Source organism: Mangifera indica, chromosome 12 (genome assembly GCF_011075055.1).
Source record: "Mangifera indica cultivar Alphonso chromosome 12, CATAS_Mindica_2.1, whole genome shotgun sequence".
In the NCBI taxonomy this organism is placed as follows: domain Eukaryota; kingdom Viridiplantae; phylum Streptophyta; class Magnoliopsida; order Sapindales; family Anacardiaceae; genus Mangifera; species Mangifera indica.
In genome coordinates, this window is record NC_058148.1 from 4,250,313 (window position 1) to 4,267,955 (window position 17,643).

Consider the following 17,643-nt stretch of genomic DNA (forward strand, 5'->3'; position numbering starts at 1 on the left):
CATTATGTGGCCTTACAATGAAAAATAATATGAACATACATACACATGCCTCAATGCAAGTGTATGCTAACATTTCAAACTACAAATGTCTTTAGAACAGGAAATTCCTATAGCAAGAAACTATAGCAGCACTTGATGGCTGATAATTCAAAATATCTTTAATTACTGGACAACTGCACAGTCAATCCTAAGGTCCAGCATATAGGAATATTATTCAGCCAATGCAGCTGCTGGGATGAGCAATTTATTTCATTGAAAGAAGCACAAAGAGTATGCCACCCAACACTACCACTTATCACATCGTGTTTCCACCTCTCCAAAAAAGTTTTTAGTCATTAGCATCAACCAATCTTTTAAAGTCACTTTCTTTTACTTTTTGCTTCTTTATAAGATGCAAAATTATATTATTAAAATTTGATCAACTCACAAAGTGGTGAAACAGAAGCCCAAAAAATTGGAGAAAAAAATAAGACGTGGGATTTAAAGAAATAAGACACTACAGCGCAATCCCTTTAAACAAAGAGAAAAGGGATGCCCTCAAATTTCTTTCTAGCCAAAGCTCACATAAAAGCGAGAGTACGAACTCTCCACTAAAAACTCCTCATCCTCAGCTTCTCCAAAGGACAGCAGCTTTCTAATCTCATCCAAATGCAATGAGATATTCAATGAACAAATATTTGAAGTCTATGGAATGACCCAAACCAAATCAACCTCACTAAATTCTTGAACCATAGTGTTAGGAATTAATAATAATAATGAAAATCAAGATAATATTATATTAGGATATAATACATGATTAGAATAAGATATTTAAGATTAAGATAATATTAGGATTAGGATAATATTTGATTAGGATATTACTAAGATAATATTTAAGTAGTTATATATAAATAGAAGTGAGTATTGTAAAAGGGAGAAGAAATTTGATATTTGGGTAATTTGAGTAGCCTTTGGCTAATTAAAAGGTTATGGCTTTGGAAGGAGTTGGCACCTCTTGTTGTTAACACTATATTAGTAAAATATGTAATAGGTATTTATCAAATTAGTATCAGAGCAGTTAGATCCAAAGCAATAATTAGAAAAAGATGGATAATAAAGTCCATGTGACAAAGATTTTGGAGGCACTAAAAGAAAAGTTGGAAGCCTTGGAAACTTTTTCGGATAATATAAGCAATGGAATTGAGTCAATGAAATGGTGTATGAAGGAATGGAAGGACATTGTGAAAAAAAAGATGATTGAGGAAGACAATGAGATCAAAGTTCAATCTCTATCGTCGCTGTCTAAGGAGGAAGTTGTAAAAAGACCAATGATTGACAACAAAGACAACGAGATCAATGTCGGATTTGGAGTTCTTACAGTAAAAAATGTTGAATTTGATGAGAAAAGGTTGCGAGGTTAAGATTTGAAGCATATATAATGGTACTTAAGACAAATGATCCTAGAGTAATGTTTTTGGCAAAAGCAAATAACATAAAGTTGACTTTTTCGACCATTAACAACAACTAAATCAATGGTAAAATGGGAGAAAATTTTTCAAATTAGGTAGAAAGAAATGTAAAAAAAAAAAAAAAATTCTCAAAATGATCCCCACCTTGCGTGCAAGTTGGTTTTCAATGGGAGGAAAATGTTAAGAATTAATAATAATAAAAAAATTAAGATAATATTATATCATAATTACAAATTAAATTAGGATAACATATTATATTAGAATAAAATATATGATTGGGATAAGATTAGGATAATATTTAAAGAGATATATAAAAAAAGGAGTGAGCATTATAAAAAGGGTAGAAATTTGATATTTTGATAATTTGGGCAACCTTCGACTAATTAGGAGGCTACGACCTTTGAGAGAAGTTGGCACCTCTCAATAGCGAAGAGAAGAGGTGTTAAATCAGTTACTCTCTCATCTTTCAAATTTATAGAAAAAATCAAATTTTTAATCAAATAAATAAATAGATGAAACCAGTTCACAGATGTTACACGGAACACCCTGAAAAAATTCTCCATTGACAAAGCACGAAAGAGATACTAATGATAGAAAATATTAGTTCTTAGGCAAATCTTACATCAACAAAGCACAAGAGAGATATTGGGTATATATACATATCTCACATCACTTAGGAATGATAAGAGAAGATGGGTTTAATAGACAAATTCAAATCAGAATGCTACTTATTTCTATGACATCACTTTTAATAAAATTGTTATTTTCACAATGTAAAAGTTTCTATACTTCCTCATAAAAAATAATCCAATATATTTTAACTTTTTCAACGTCTCATAATCATCCACAATCACATAAATCATGAATTATGAAATCTAGACATCAAGATCCTTAACCTCTCTACTCATCGCGATTCCATTCTATCTCTTACCTTTTAACGATTCTAGAAAATTTATTCTTCAAAATAGGGGAGACAAGTTAGTATAGGTAGATAGGCAGATTTTATATATATATATATATAGAGAGAGAGAGAGAGAGAGAGAGATAAAACTAACATCAATTTCAGACTTAGTCTTTGTCACATAGTGTTAACTATATCCCCAATGACCCCATCATATTCGTATTCATATTCATCATAAGTTCATAAACTTTTAATCATTCATATTCATATTTATATTCATATTCATTATAGGTTTGCACTTTATATTTTATTCATATTGGTCATATGACCGCAAACCTTTCATTGTATCTATATTCATCATAGGTTTGTAAACCTTTTATTAGTCATATATATCCCCAGATAATTTATGATCTAAACATATTTATTAATTCATAAACTTGTTATTCTTTATCTTTACAACAGACATTCGGCAAAAATATAATTTATAGAACTTTCTTACTTGAAAATAATTATCTTTGGAAAGCATCTTTAGGATTTATTCAAGAAACTTATCTTATATATTTGTCTTGAAAAGCATATAAAAAATATAAGTATTTTTTATGGAAAATATTTTAGAAAACAATAAGAATTTCATAGATTTCATTTAAAATCACATGATAAAACATTTTTGTTACTGAAAATTTAGTTTTCTTAAACAAATAGGGTTTGAATTTTGGGTGATATTGAGTTGTCCAGTGGGACATTTTAAGTGAAATTGGGTTGGGTAGTGCCAAAGATGGGTCAGTTATAAGTTAGGGTCGAGTGGGATAGGTCCCGTGTGCCAAGCTGATTAATTTTAGGTTTGCTGAGTGAGAAAGTTGAGTAAGGCCTTAACTTGTGAGTCGTTTATTGTGAGATGCACAAGTGATAACCTAGTCCACCCCTCCGTTTATTTCATTTGCAAATGTTTCTAGTCATTGTCATCGCTTGAAGGAGCTCAATGGTTCATGCACCCACAACCACAATTTCACCTCTTCCGTTAGTCCATTGACAAAGAGGCCCAAGTATGCTTGTTTTGAGAAGTCTAGCACCATCCAAGTAACCATCTTAAATTGTTGGACATACTCCTCTGTTGTCATCATCTGCTAAAGAGTTCCCAATTTTCACATGGATTTTCGACCTAGTCCCCTCCATACAGTCACATCAGTATGACCAAAAAACTCCCAATCTATCACCAATGATTGAGTCATTATCCATCATAGCCAATGCATGGTTTCCCCTTTCATGAATATGAATGGGAGTTGTACTTTTTGCATCTATTAGGTATAATGCACCTCAAAATAATGCTCAACTCAGTATAAGCACCATACTAGATCCTAACCATCGAAGTTGGGGAGCTCAACTCTTTTGTATGCCAAGGTAATGGTCTATTATGTTTTCATGTGGGATTGAAGTGAGGTAACTAATTGCGAAGGTGGCCTTGATATGTGGTGTCAGGTTGTATGATAAACATTGGTGCAAATGTGTTTTTAGGAATAAGTTAATAAAATTGCAAGGGAATGGTTTGCTTGAAAGAATTGTAAGGAGTATTTTGGTGATCAATTTTGTGAGTAATATAGGGTAGCAAAATGTGCAGGGTATTGTGCAAGTTGTTCGTGGGGTTGGTTGTGGGATCGATGGTGATGTTGACTTTTCAATGCAAAATTAAGTGTTGTTTGTTCATCAGTCGTGGCATGTTTCTCTCCAATTACAACCAACATTTCTTTTATTGTTGAAATCTCCTAGAATTTCTCTTCCGATTTTTGAAATGGAAATTCCTATAGTTTCCCTTCCGCCTTCTAAGATGACTACTTTCCACGAATTTCACCATATTATCCATCCTTATGTTAGCCATAGGCTTAAAATGGGGCTTTAATATCAATTGATGCAACCCTTAGATTATATGATTGAATTAGAACTAAATGTAATGAACTTTTACTGAAAGAAAATATTAGGATTATAATTTTGAAAGATGAAATCTCCCATGCTTCACTAAAAGACCCTGGTGGTACTCCACCTCTTAAAAACAATGCTACGTTGAATTTAATTCTCAAAAAACTCTTCCCAAATCTTCCTAACACCTTACAATTTATATCAATAAAAATCTAACCATAATTGGCAATAATTAATTTGAATCTAATTGGTAATAATCCTTATTATAATATAATTTACCTAACAGTACTTAACAAATTAATAAACTTCTAATTAAATATTGATATTCCAAAATTAATGAAATCCCAATTTGATTGCAATATTCAAAATAAGTTGAGGGTCAAACAATTCCTCCCACCTTAACAATAGCCTTGTCCCCAATGTTGAAGTACAAAAGCTATTGCAATTCCACCCTCCTTGGTTATCTCTAGCTTTGTTCCATCATCAGCAATTGCAATTAAGACCTAAAAGTGTGCATTTGAACAAACATGGATGTGTATTGCTCATCACACCGGAAACATTAATTTCAAGCTCACCAAACTTGCATTTCAACTTGTGTTGATTGAAAATTGTCCCAATAATCTCACGGTGTTGGCAAAAAATTAGTTAGAGCAGCCATTGTATCTCTCAGCTATGAATTTGGAAGATTTTGAGAAAAAGTTAGACTACTTATAATTTTGGGTGACATTAAGCTTTCTAGTGGGACATTTCAAGTGAAATAGGCCTGGGTAGTATCATAGATGAGTCCGTTATAAGTTTGAGTCAAGTGAGATTGGTTTTGTAGGCCACACTAATTAATTTTGGGTTGCCTAGGTATGAAAGTCGGGTAAAGCCTTAAACTTGCGAGTCTTGGATCTTGAGATGCCCAAGTGACAACCCAATCCATCGCTCCTTTTATTTCATTTGTAATGTTTTTGGCCATTGTCATAACCCAACAAAGCTCAAATGGTTCGTGTAGCTGCAATTGTGTTAGAGCCAAAGTATTTGTGAGAAGGAAGGATAAAAGAAGGACACATGGCAGTGAATTAAGAAAGATACAGGTCAGCCAACAATTGAAGACAATTGGCAGCAGAGTTTTCAACCAGCATGGAAAAGGAAAAGACAAACTGGGGTGGGAAAATGTCAACTATCACAAGAAAGGAAAATCTCCCAACCACCTTAGCAAGTTCAGAGAGACTGTAGCAGAAGAACAGAAGCGTCAGGCGACAAATGCAAAGGTAGCCGACAGCCAAGCAAAGGAGAGAGAAGGAGAGAGATATAAACCTCGAGAGGAAACGTTCCTGGGGTAAGGAGAATCAAGCAGGAAAAGAAGGGAGGGCCAGCCCTTGAGTGCTGGATTAGTGGGGGCTCAGAGCCTACTTATTTTGTATTTTGCATTTTGTTGATCTGTATTTTGATTCTCGTGGATTATCCACAGTATTGGGTAACAGTTACTCAGTGATTATTTTGACAGGAACAACTTGTAGTCAAACTCAATATTTATATTCATTAAAGTTTAATACAATATACAAATTGCAATTGTTCCAAATCACTTCTGCTTGTTTACAAATTGTGTTGTTTGTGAGAGTGAGGCTGGAGACTTGGCTTGGGCAGTCGATTGCTGCTTGGTCACTTAACTAGGCTGAGACACAGGTGAAGCACTGCAACAGCATAATAGCTCTGACGAACCCAGGCCTGCATCATTTGGTATCAGAGCATGACGCGGATGGATTCGAGGGTGGAAACGTTAGAAAAAGAGATGACGTCCGTGAAAGAGGCGATGGGGGAGATGAAAACACATATGGGAGAGATGCATTCCAGAATGAATAACCGAGGTACTGACATGGAAGCCATTAAAGATTATTTAAGGGACCTGAAGGAAGCCACACTAGGCAGAGAGACGAATGACAAGGGTAAGGCTCCAGTTGAACCGGAACCTTCCCCCTCATATTCACCACCTATGGGAGAGCAGAGCCGCCCTCCACCTGAGAGACCCGAAGAGATGGTAGACGAAAGAAGGGGCAATAACCTGAGACAGAGGGAGGAAGAGGTGAATGCAGAGAATCGACGGGACTATCAATATCGGCGTCTAGAACTACCTTTGTTTAATGGCGAGGAAACATTGGATTGGATGGCGAGAGTTGAGAGGTATTTTCAGGTGAACCGACTGACAGAGTGTGAACGGTTGACGGCGGCAGGAATGTGTATGGAGGGAGACGCCCTCCACTGGCTACAATGGCGAGAGAAAAGGCAAGAGTTTCACGGTTGGGAGGAATTCAAGGAAGAGATATTGCAAAGATTCCCACCACCAAACGACTGAACCCCGGAGGAAGAACTATTCTCCCTACGGCTGACCCATTCTGTTAAGGATTATCGCTGCCGTTTCGAGAGGTTATCAGCAGCGGTCGACGGACTAACAAACGAGACCCTTAAAGTAGTTTTCTTGAATGGACTGTCGGAAGAAATTAGGACGGAAGTCAAGATGTTTTAGCCACGCACCCTAGAAAAGATGATGGATCGCGCACAACAGGTAGAGAAGAAAAACTCGATCATCGACGAGCGCTATGTAATATGCTCCGGACAACTGAACCCAAGACTAGCACCTAACCCGACCCGTTATCCGTATCATCTCCAAACCAGCCCAGTCACCATGACCCAAACCCATTCATCTAGCCCAAACCATAGGCCCAATTATACCACACAAACCAGTACAGTAAATAGCCCAGACACTAACACAGCCAGGAATCCATCCAACTTGAGAAATTTTAGCTCACCTAGCATAAACCCAACACAACACCAGCAGCTTATTAACTCTTCTTCGTCCCTTAAAACTCAAACAACCCCTGTCCATATAAACACCAACCTAATAGCTAAGGCTCCCACGAGTTCTGGTGCGTCAACTTCCGTGTAAAGGCGAGATGGAAATTTTCAACGACTATCCGACGAAGAGTTTCGTTCCAAAGTAGAAAAAGGTATATGTTTCAGATGTGATGAAAGATACGTTCTGGGACATCGGTGCCGTTTCAGACAACTTCGTGTTATGATCGCCAGCGAAGACGGCGTAGACGAAAGGGTGGAATCTGAAGAAGAAGAAGAAGTCATTGTCGAAAGCTAAGAAATGGAGGCAAGCTTGACTGTTAGCTCTGTAGTAGGTTTTAGTTCCCCAAAAACAATGAAGATGATGGGAGAGTTGGAAGGCCGGAAGGTGGTGGTTCTGATAGACAGCGGTGCAACACATAATTTTCTCTCAGACAGGTTAGTAAAAGAATTGAAGCTACCTATGAAATCAGTCAAGTTTGCTGTTGTGTTAGGAGACGACCGAAGGGTGCAGGGGCTAGGTAAATGTGAAGGGTTGTCATTGGCCTTGCCAGGACTCACTATTTGGCAAGACTTTTTACCATTCAAACTAGGTGGGGTGGATATGATATTAGGGGTGGATTGGTTGCATAGGTTGGGAGAAGCTAAGGTAAATTGGAAAAATCAATCCATGAAGTTTTTGTGGGAAAGAGAGAAAAAGGAGTTGACAGGGGATTCGTCTTTGGCTAAATTAGAAACATCACTTAAATCCTTGATAAAAACAGTGGGAGATTGTGGTGAAGGATTTTTGGTAGAAAGAAGAATACCTTCCGACAATGAAACCACGGATGAGAGAGAACAATGTCCAAAAATTGTGGAGTTATTAAAAGAGTTCTAAGACATATTCGGAGAGCCTTCTGAGTTGCCACCCAAGAGGAATGGCGACCATTCTATAAGACTTATACCTGGAGCCCAACCACCAAATATTAGGCCATATCGATATCCTTATTATCAGAAGAACGAAATCGAGAAGATAGTGCAGGAAATGCTTACGGCTGGAGTGATTAGAACTAGTATCAGTCCCTTCTCCAGCCCTATTATTCTAGTTCGAAAAAAAGATGGAGGATGGAGGTTCTACGTCGACTATCGTGCATTGAACCGTTTAACCATTCCGGACAGATTTCCTATGCCCACAATAGATGAATTACTTGACGAATTGGCTAGCGCGAAGATTTTTAGTAAGTTCGATCTAAAATCTGGATACCACCGAATACGAGTGAAGGAAGAAGATATTGAGAAGACAGGTTTTCGAACGCATGAAGGACACTACGAATTCTTAGTAATGCCCTTCGGATTGACAAACGCACCAGCCACCTTCCAAAGGATCATGAACGAGATTTTCAGGCCTTGTTTAAGGCGATTTGTGCTCGTGTTTTTCGATGATATTCTAGTCTACAGCAAGGGGTTTCAGGATCATTTATGGCATCTTCAAATTGTCCTAAATTTGCTTCGAGATCACAAGCTTAAGGTCAACAAAAAGAAGTGCAGTTTCGGCAGAACTGAGATAGAATATTTGGGCTATGTGGTGTCCAAAAATGGGGTTCAGGCATATTCCAAAAAGGTTAGAGATATGGAATTATGGCCGACACCAAGAGGTATCAGAGATCTTAGGGGCTTCTTAGGACTCACGGGATATTATCGTCGATTTGTGAAGAACTATGAAAAAATAGCTGAACCATTAACTTGATTATTGAAGAAAAATGCATTCGGTTAGGGTGAGGAAGCCCAACAAGCCTTCGAAGCACTTAAAACGGCCATGACTACGGTGCCCGTTTTAGCCATGCCAGATTCCACACAAGAATTTGTGCTTGAAACAGATGCTTCGGGGATTGGATTGGGTGCTATTCTAATGCAAAACAGTCGGCCTATCGCTTTCCTTAGCAAGGCATTGTCCCCTCGCAACCACAGCAAATCAATGTACGAAAGAAAACTCATGGCCATTGTCCTTGCCTTCCAGAAGTGGCGACATTATCTTTTAGGGAGACATTTCAAAGTGCGAACGGACCAATGAAGTTTAAAATTTCTCATGGAACAGTGAGTTATAGGCCACGAACAACAGCGTTGGTTGATGAAGATGCTCGGCTACGACTTTGAGATTTTGTATACGCCGGGATGTGAAAACAAGGCAGCAAATACACTTTCAAGAAATCTTATATTTTCGGGAGAATTACAAGCACTGTCAATAGCAAACTTAGTAGGTGGGGAAGAGCTACAGAAAGAAATTATTAAAGATGAGAAGCTTCAAAAATTGGTGCAAGAACTAAAAGAGAATCCAGCAGCACACAACCACTACGTGTTGAGAGGAGGTAAATTATTTTATAAAAATAGACTAGTAATTCCAAAAGGGTCTAAATTTCTTCCATCTCTTCTGAAAGAATTTCACTCAAGTCCCAGCGAAGGCCATTCAAGATACTTCAGAACCTACCGTAGAATGGCAACCATTTTGTTTTGGCAAGGGATGAAGAACGACATCAAAGAATTTGTGGCAACATGTGATATTTGTCAACGTGTGAAATATGAAGCTCTTTTACCTGCAGGATTGCTGCAACCATTACCCATTCCGAATCAAATATGGGAAGATCTCTCGATGGATTTCATTATCGGATTGCTGAAGGTTCGGGGCATTAACACTATTCTGGTGGTTATTGATAGGTTGTCCAAGTACGGTCACTTTTTAATGATTCGAAAGCCCTTTTCAGCAAAAGACGTCGCTGAACTCTTCATTAAAGAAATCGTTCGATTACATGGCTTCCCGCATTCGATAGTTACCAATCGTGATAGCGTATTCATGAGCCATTTTTGGAAAGAATTATTCAGAGCTGCTGGAACCTCTCTCAAGTTCAGTTCAGCATACCACCCCTAAACGGATGGACAAACGAAGGTGGTTAACCGGAGCCTAGAAACCGACCTTCATTGTTTCTGCAATAGAAAACCAAGGGAATGGATTAGTTGGGTTTCGTGGGCAGAATATTGGTATAATACTTCATTTCATGGATCGACAGGCATGTCACCCTTTAAGGCAGTCTACGGGAGAGATCCCCCACCTCTCATTCGCTGGGAAACAGAAGGCGCCAAGGTTGCTGAAGTGAATGAATTGCTTAGGGAAAGAAATATGGTATTGGATGAGCTTAAGGATAACCTTCTTCGAGCCCAACAGAGAATGAAAAAGCTGGCTGACCAACATCATCAAGAAGTAGAGTTCAATGAGGGAGATTACGTTCTTCTTAAATTACAGCCATATCGATTTCGCTCGTTAGCACAGAGGCCTAATGAGAAACTAAGCCCTCATTTTTACGGGCCCTATGAAGTGATCGGAAGGATAGGCCAAATGGCCTATAAACTGAATCTGCCAGCTTCAGCCAAACTGCACCCTGTGTTTCATGTGTCCCAACTAAAAAGGTATCTAGGAGCTCCAACCAATTCACAACCTCTGCCGACAGGATTAAGTGATGAAGGAGAGCTGGTGGTTTGTCCAGAGGAGGTCTTGCAACATAGATATTCTGCTCAAGGTGACTTAGAACTACTAATCAAATGGAAAGAGTTACCTGACTTTGAGTGCTCCTGGGAACTTTATTCTAACATAAAACAGCTATTTCCTTACCTGCACTTTGAGGACAAGGTGCCTCTGGATGGGCGAGGCAATGTTAGAGCCAAAGTATTTGTGAGAAGGAAGGATAAAAGAAGGACACATGGCAGTGAATTAAGAAAGATACAGGTTAGCCAACAATTGAAGACAATTGGCAGCAGAGTTTTCAACCAGCATGGAAAAGGAAAAGACAAACTGAAGTGGGAAAATGTCAACTATCACAAGAAAGGAAAATCTCCCGACCACCTTAGCAGGTTCAAAGAGACTGTAGCAGAAGAATAGAAGCGTCAGGTGACAAATGCAAAGGTAGCCGATAGCCAAGCAGAGGAAAGAGAAGGAGAGAGATATAAACCTCGAGAGGAAACGTTCCTGGGGTAAGGAGAATCAAGCAGGAAAAGAAGGCAGGGCCAACCTTTGAGTGCTGGATTAGTGGGGGCTGAGAGCCTAGTTATTTTGTATTTTGCATTTTGTTGATCTGTATTTTGATTCTCGTGGATTATCCACAGTATTGGGTAACAGTTACTCAGTGATTATTTTGGCAGGAACAATTTGTAGCCAAACTCAATATTTATATCCATTAAAGTTTAATACAATCTACAAATTACAATTGTTCCAAATCACTTCTGCTTGTTTACAAATTGTGTTGTTTGTGAGAGTGAGGCTGGAGACTTGGCTTGGGCAGTCGATTGCTGCTTGGTCACTTGACTAGGCTGAGACACAGGTAAAGCACTGCAACAGCATAACAGCTCCGACGAACCCAGGCCTGTATCAAATTGCAACTTCACCTTTTTTGTAAGTCCATTGATAAATAGGCCTATGTAACACTTATTCTGACAAGTCCAACACCATCCCAATAGCCATCTCAAAATGTTGGACATACTCCACCAACATCATCTATTGAAGAGTCACCAATTTGTCATACAGTTTTTTAGCTTGGTCTTTGATAGAGTTCCAACACCTTATTCAACAAAACAAAAAATAAAAAAGCAAACAAAATTAAATGAAAACTATTTCATCGATTTCATTAATAGAAATGATTACAAAGATAAATCGAACAACTCAAGTATGAGTCTTCCTCATTTCCAGCCGTTCACGATGTCAGAAAACTCCTACAATCAGCTCAAAAGAGGCTACACACAATACAAAACCCTAACAATTTGCCTCATTTCCTTCCATTTGAGACTTGACTATAATTTTTATCATAAAACCTATCTATAAAATGAGGACAAGTATCCCAATTCTAATATTTCTCCCCTTGAAAAACCGTCTTGTCCTCGAGGTGGGATTTTTTTTCATATTTTTCTTTTTTTTTAACATAACACTTTTTCATCCTTTTTTCTTTTTTCTTTTAATATTTTTTATCTCATTTTTATGCCACATGTCCACCTTTTCTTCCTCTACCCATGCCACTATCCCCCTTTTTCTCCTAATACGTCTCCCCACTTTTCTTTTCATCTTCTAACACTAATTGCCTCCGTTTTTAGTTCTTAACGCCAACTGTCTTACTCTTTTTTATAATTTCTTTTTTGCTGAATTCTTTTATCGCTACTTTTTCTTTTGTTTTTTCTGTTTTTTGTCCACCAGTTATTTACACCCCTCTCCACTTTTTTTTTTTTACCTCTTCACCACTTATTCTATCATTGCTTTTTTTTTTGGCAATTGCCTTACACAACTTTTTCCCACCTTCTATGTAGTCCCATTTTTTTCTTTTTCTCCTCTTTTCTTTTCTATCTGTATTCTTTTTTTTTTTTTTAATTCTTCAACATTCTATCAAACTTTCACCACTCACCTTCGCCATGAATCCCGCCAATTTTCCTAAGGTCCGATTGATTCCACCGTCAAGTAGTCAATCTCACCTACATTTCGACTTTTTCTCCATCTATGTTGCTCTCTTTTCGTTTTTTTTTTTTTTTTTCTCTAGCCACTTTTCCAGCATTGACTTTAAATCCTCCATCAATGTGCCTTTTTACATCATCCCTTCCTAATGATGATTCATTTTTTCATCACCCTTTACCGTGACTCTATCATTTTTCCGGTGACTCTTCACCTTCTCGGTCACCGTTTTCCTTTCCACCCTCATTTTCAGTCACAAATTTTACCTCTAGCCACGCGGGTCTCACCTTAAGCTGTAACTTTTCAACAAATTTACACCTTGTGTCAACGATCCACCAATCTCCCTGGCTACCAATATATCTCCACCACCAAATCTGATGCTTTGATAACATCTGATATAGTTCCCAACATTTTATTTAACAAAATAACAAATAAAAGGAAAACTATTTCATGGATTTCATTAATAAGAAGGATTACAAAGATAAACTGGATAGTTCGAGAAGTTTGGGGCTTCCTATTTTCTGGTTGTTCGAGACACCAGAAATCTCCCACAATCAACCCAAACCAAGGTGCCCACAATACAAAACCCAAATAATTTTCCTCTCCTTTCATTTGAGACCTAACTACAACTTTAATAATAAAATTTATCCAAAAGATTAAGGATAAGTATCCTAATTCTAACAGAAATATTGAATTTCTCTTGAACAGAAATATTAAATTCTCCAGAGTTCTAAAATTGCAAGTTGTATTAAGTTGAATTCTCCTCTAACTATATCTAGAAATAAACAAACAATGTTATTTGTACACACTATTCATATACAATTTGGATACACAGACAATATATCCTCATGTGATTGGGTGTTACTTTATCTTTAATTCAAAATCATTTACTCACATAATGACACATTATCTGTGTACTCAAATTGTATATCAAAAATGTGTATGCATAGTTTTATTGATTACGTTATAACCTCAGCATATAACTGCATTAACTTCTCAAAACATTGACTAGCATACACAATGAACTTAGGGCCGAAAAAATCTAAAGGAAAACAAAGTAAGAAAATAAAAACAGAATGAAAAAGGGGTGCAATGTGGTTTGGACAGGGGAAAGAGACTCTTCAATCATAAGAGGCTGGGCCAACAAAAGAAATACTAGTTTGAAGACAGATTTGTGGATATCCTAAACAGTTTGCAGCTTACTTAGATAGCTATAATAGGTTACGAAAAGTAATGCCACAAACAAGCATTGTAGTACAAACCTGAAACTACCAGAATGATAAAATTAATAAGTTGAACAAACCTGAAACCCATGTACAAAGACAACAATTTTCAGAACACGACCAGATGGTTGTGAGCTCGCTCCAGTTGGCTTTTCTACAGCCTCAAAGCTTGGTCCAATGAAAAGCCCTTGACATTTCAGGTCTGTACTGTAATATGAATTTCCATTGGCTGTACGTAATGGTACATTGGTGACATGTTCCACCATTACAATAGGAATATGTGAAGGATCTCTAAAAATGTGCATGTCCTGAATTGATCTATTGTTAATCTGCTCAGATGCCACAGCAATTCATGAAATCTGCAACAAGTGTAAGGAGAATGAAGCACTAAAAACCAATAACTCACCCTCATCTGAGCAATGCTTCGCCGATGTAGCTCAGCACGCATAGCTGCACTTTGTGCAGGCTGTCCAGAGAAAAAAAATGGCTAGAATTAGAGGCTGTGCTGGCATCCAGTACTGTTACAATAAAATTGCAGTATATTTGCAAACATGCTGTTAGCTAACCTATAGCTTTAAAAAGACACATAATCCAGGGCAATTTAATACCAAAATGAGAAAGGCAGAGTAGGTATGATAGTTAACGTTAATTACATCTCCACTGACACTATTTTTCCGTATACTCAAAGCTTTTGCGTGGAACGCCTGGTAAGAAGATTCATTAACTCTAGTATTTGATATGTGACTGGGCATCTCAACTTTAGAGTACACCATCCATATTGACCATTCAGCTTTCCGATCACTAGCCCATGTATCACACAGAAATTCCATTACCTTTGCTCTGTTAGCCCTGGAGTGAAGCGAGCACAGTAAAGAAATGGAACAAATGATGATCTAGCAGAATACACAGGTTCAACTCTTCTTTATCCATTAAATAACTACAAGACACTTACCAAAAATAATAAAAAACCACAAGACACTTGCCAAAAACAATAAATAACCACAAGATATTTGCAACAATATCGATCAATAATCAATGAAAGTAATGCTAAGTTGTTTATATAGGCTAAAAGTAATGCTAAATCTAAACTACAAAATGTCTAAAAGCTAGAGTAGTCAATTAACAACACTCCATCCTTTCCCACCCCTCTTGATCAGATTGAATACCCTAAAATTAGTGAAACAATTAGCTTCAGCCACAGGGTCATCATACTTCCTATGTGACATACTTCACATCTGCAAAAGCAAGTTGGACAAGAATGGATATAAAAATATCATGAAATGACATTAAACAGTACATATAGGTCATTAATCATGAAGAAATTCTCTATAGCTTCTATTAATCTTAAAACAAATTTCATTTTTAGAAATCTTTAATATCAAAGACTAATGAAACAACTAAAATAATGAAATTTAGACAAGAAGCAGATGCTATTACTATAATTTAGCATAAACATACCAGTGAAACATCAAAAATGTGTTCCACAAGTACAAAATTTGACTGCCCAGTAATTGAAAAGCATTTAATAGATCATCCCATGAGAAAGAGTAAGACAATTCATCACTTGAATCAGTTTTACCTTCTGCCTTCTGCAAAAGGAGAGGAAATATTAAGTAAATAATGAAGATATAGAAAAGAATTGAAAATACTCCTCTAAGAAATAAATCAAAGACCTCAACACCATTTCCTTGCATGCCTGAGACTTGTCCTAAAACTTTGCAGCCCAAAGAACCAAACAGCTTCATATCATCCAGCTTGGCAGTACAATCAGTCAAATCAATTGCATGGTCAATTGCTTTGCTAATTCTTTGCAGATCTCGAAAAAGAATTTCATAGGCAGATAGTAGGCTTTTAATGAGCATGACCTGTTTGCAATCTACAGAAGCCAATTGACCCCATGCCTCCTGGGTTTTAAAGTCTGACTGTCAATAAAAAAAGGGCAATTATTAAGCACCTGCTCAACAAAACATAAATAGAGGGTAAAAGAAAACAGCAAACCCCCAAATCGCCTTAAAAATTTATCAAATCTAGTAATTTTGCATAGTCAACACTCACTCTACTGGAGATATGAACAATTTTAATTATTAGAGATAAATGATTATTTCTCACCTCAGTGTCAGGCTGTGCAAGATGGTAGGTTTTCTCACTATTTTTAGTTTCTTGAGTTATGTATACATCAGTGAGCCCACAAATGGAATGATACAGGGGAAAGTTCGGAGAATTATATTGTAGTATGGAAAGTGATGCCATTTCACTTGATGTGGACTTTTCAGAGAGAAAAGAATGACAGAGGCATTTCAGGGAATTGAGCATCCCATTCCTACTGTCATCTTAATTTTGATAAATGTATATATATTTGGTTCTCACTACACATCCCCCAAGGTATATTTCAAGTATGAAAAAGATTAGCACACCAGCCAGGACAGCAGTAAATGTAGGGAATGAAATTTGTTATTCAAATGAAAAGGGGCAGAAAATCAACTGACTAGGGGACCACTGCTAGAAAAATGATATTGGAAGAGGGCGCGTGAAAAAATGGTCCAATCAAGGAAGGAAATTTGTTATGCGTTGGAAATAAAATGGAGAGTGCGAGAGAAGGAAAAAGGGGGACAATATGTTTTGTGTAGCTTCATGCTTAGGGAGGTTACAGCACCTCAAATGGTTGGAATTTTGTTTAAATGAGAAGGAAAGAAGAGTGTGGAGAGAAGTCTGGTTGTAGTCGAGTGTGTTTACTGTTATATCAGCTCAGAAATAAAAACTAAATTCTTCCTTTAACTGTTAGTGCTCTATGATCGGTTGTAGACTGTTTGTTTTTGCTATTGCTATTGCTTTGTTTTTGTAAATAATTTAATCCAACGTTCAAAGGAGAAATTTACTTGGTAAACAAAAAAAAAAAAAAAAACAATAGTTATTTTAAACACATGTAGGTCGGTATTAAGAATTTTAGATTTCCATGATTTACTTACACTTTCTCCTCTTTGTGCTTAAGGTAGAATGGTAGGCAACCAAGATCACTTACCTCTGTCGAATATGAACAAAGTTGAATGGAAAATAGTTTTGTTCATTTTCATTGCTATAAGGATACACATAGATATACAAATTAAGAATCTTATATTAGGAAAGCAAAATATTTGATTTCCTATGATTACGATCCTATAATCAAGTCCTACCATATTTAAATCCCTATAATCTACTTTTATATGGTAATACATGATTTACATATTCTGTAACACTCTCCTTCAAGCTGAGGCATAAATGTTAATCGTGTCCAGCTTGTTACAAATATAATCAATTTGAACACCATTCACAGGGTCAATAAAAATATCCCTCAGTTATTCTCCTATCTTCACATGTTTTGTAGAAATCAAATTTTGCTTAATTTTCGCACAAACGAAATGACAATCGATTTTGATATACTTTGTTCGTTCATGAAACGCAAGATTAGAAGCAATGTGAATAACCGTTTGGTTATCACACCACAATCGTGTTAGTAATGGAATCTAGAAACTAACTTTAGTCAACAGTTGATATATCCACATTATTTTGCACACATTCTATGTTATAACCCTATATTCTGATTTTGCGCTAGATCAGGATACAACACTTTGTTTCTTACTCTTTCAAAATACCAAATTCCCTCCAACAAAGACACAATAGCCAGTAATAGATCTTTTACCTATCTTGGAACTTGCCCAGTCTACATCTGAGAAACATTCAATGTGTGTATGCCCATAATTCCCATACAGTATGTCACATCTAGGGGCTCCCTTCAAATAGTATAGGATCTGTTCTAAAGTTGCCCAATGATCGACTATTAAAGAAGACATGAATTAACTTACAACACTGACAGAATATTCAATATCAGGA

General features: G+C 36.9%; 1 pseudogene; it reads right to left on the reverse strand.

The window, feature by feature from the left end:
* Positions 1-17,643, reverse strand: part of LOC123193063 — a 30,091-nt pseudogene that overhangs the window by 4,451 nt on the left and 7,997 nt on the right.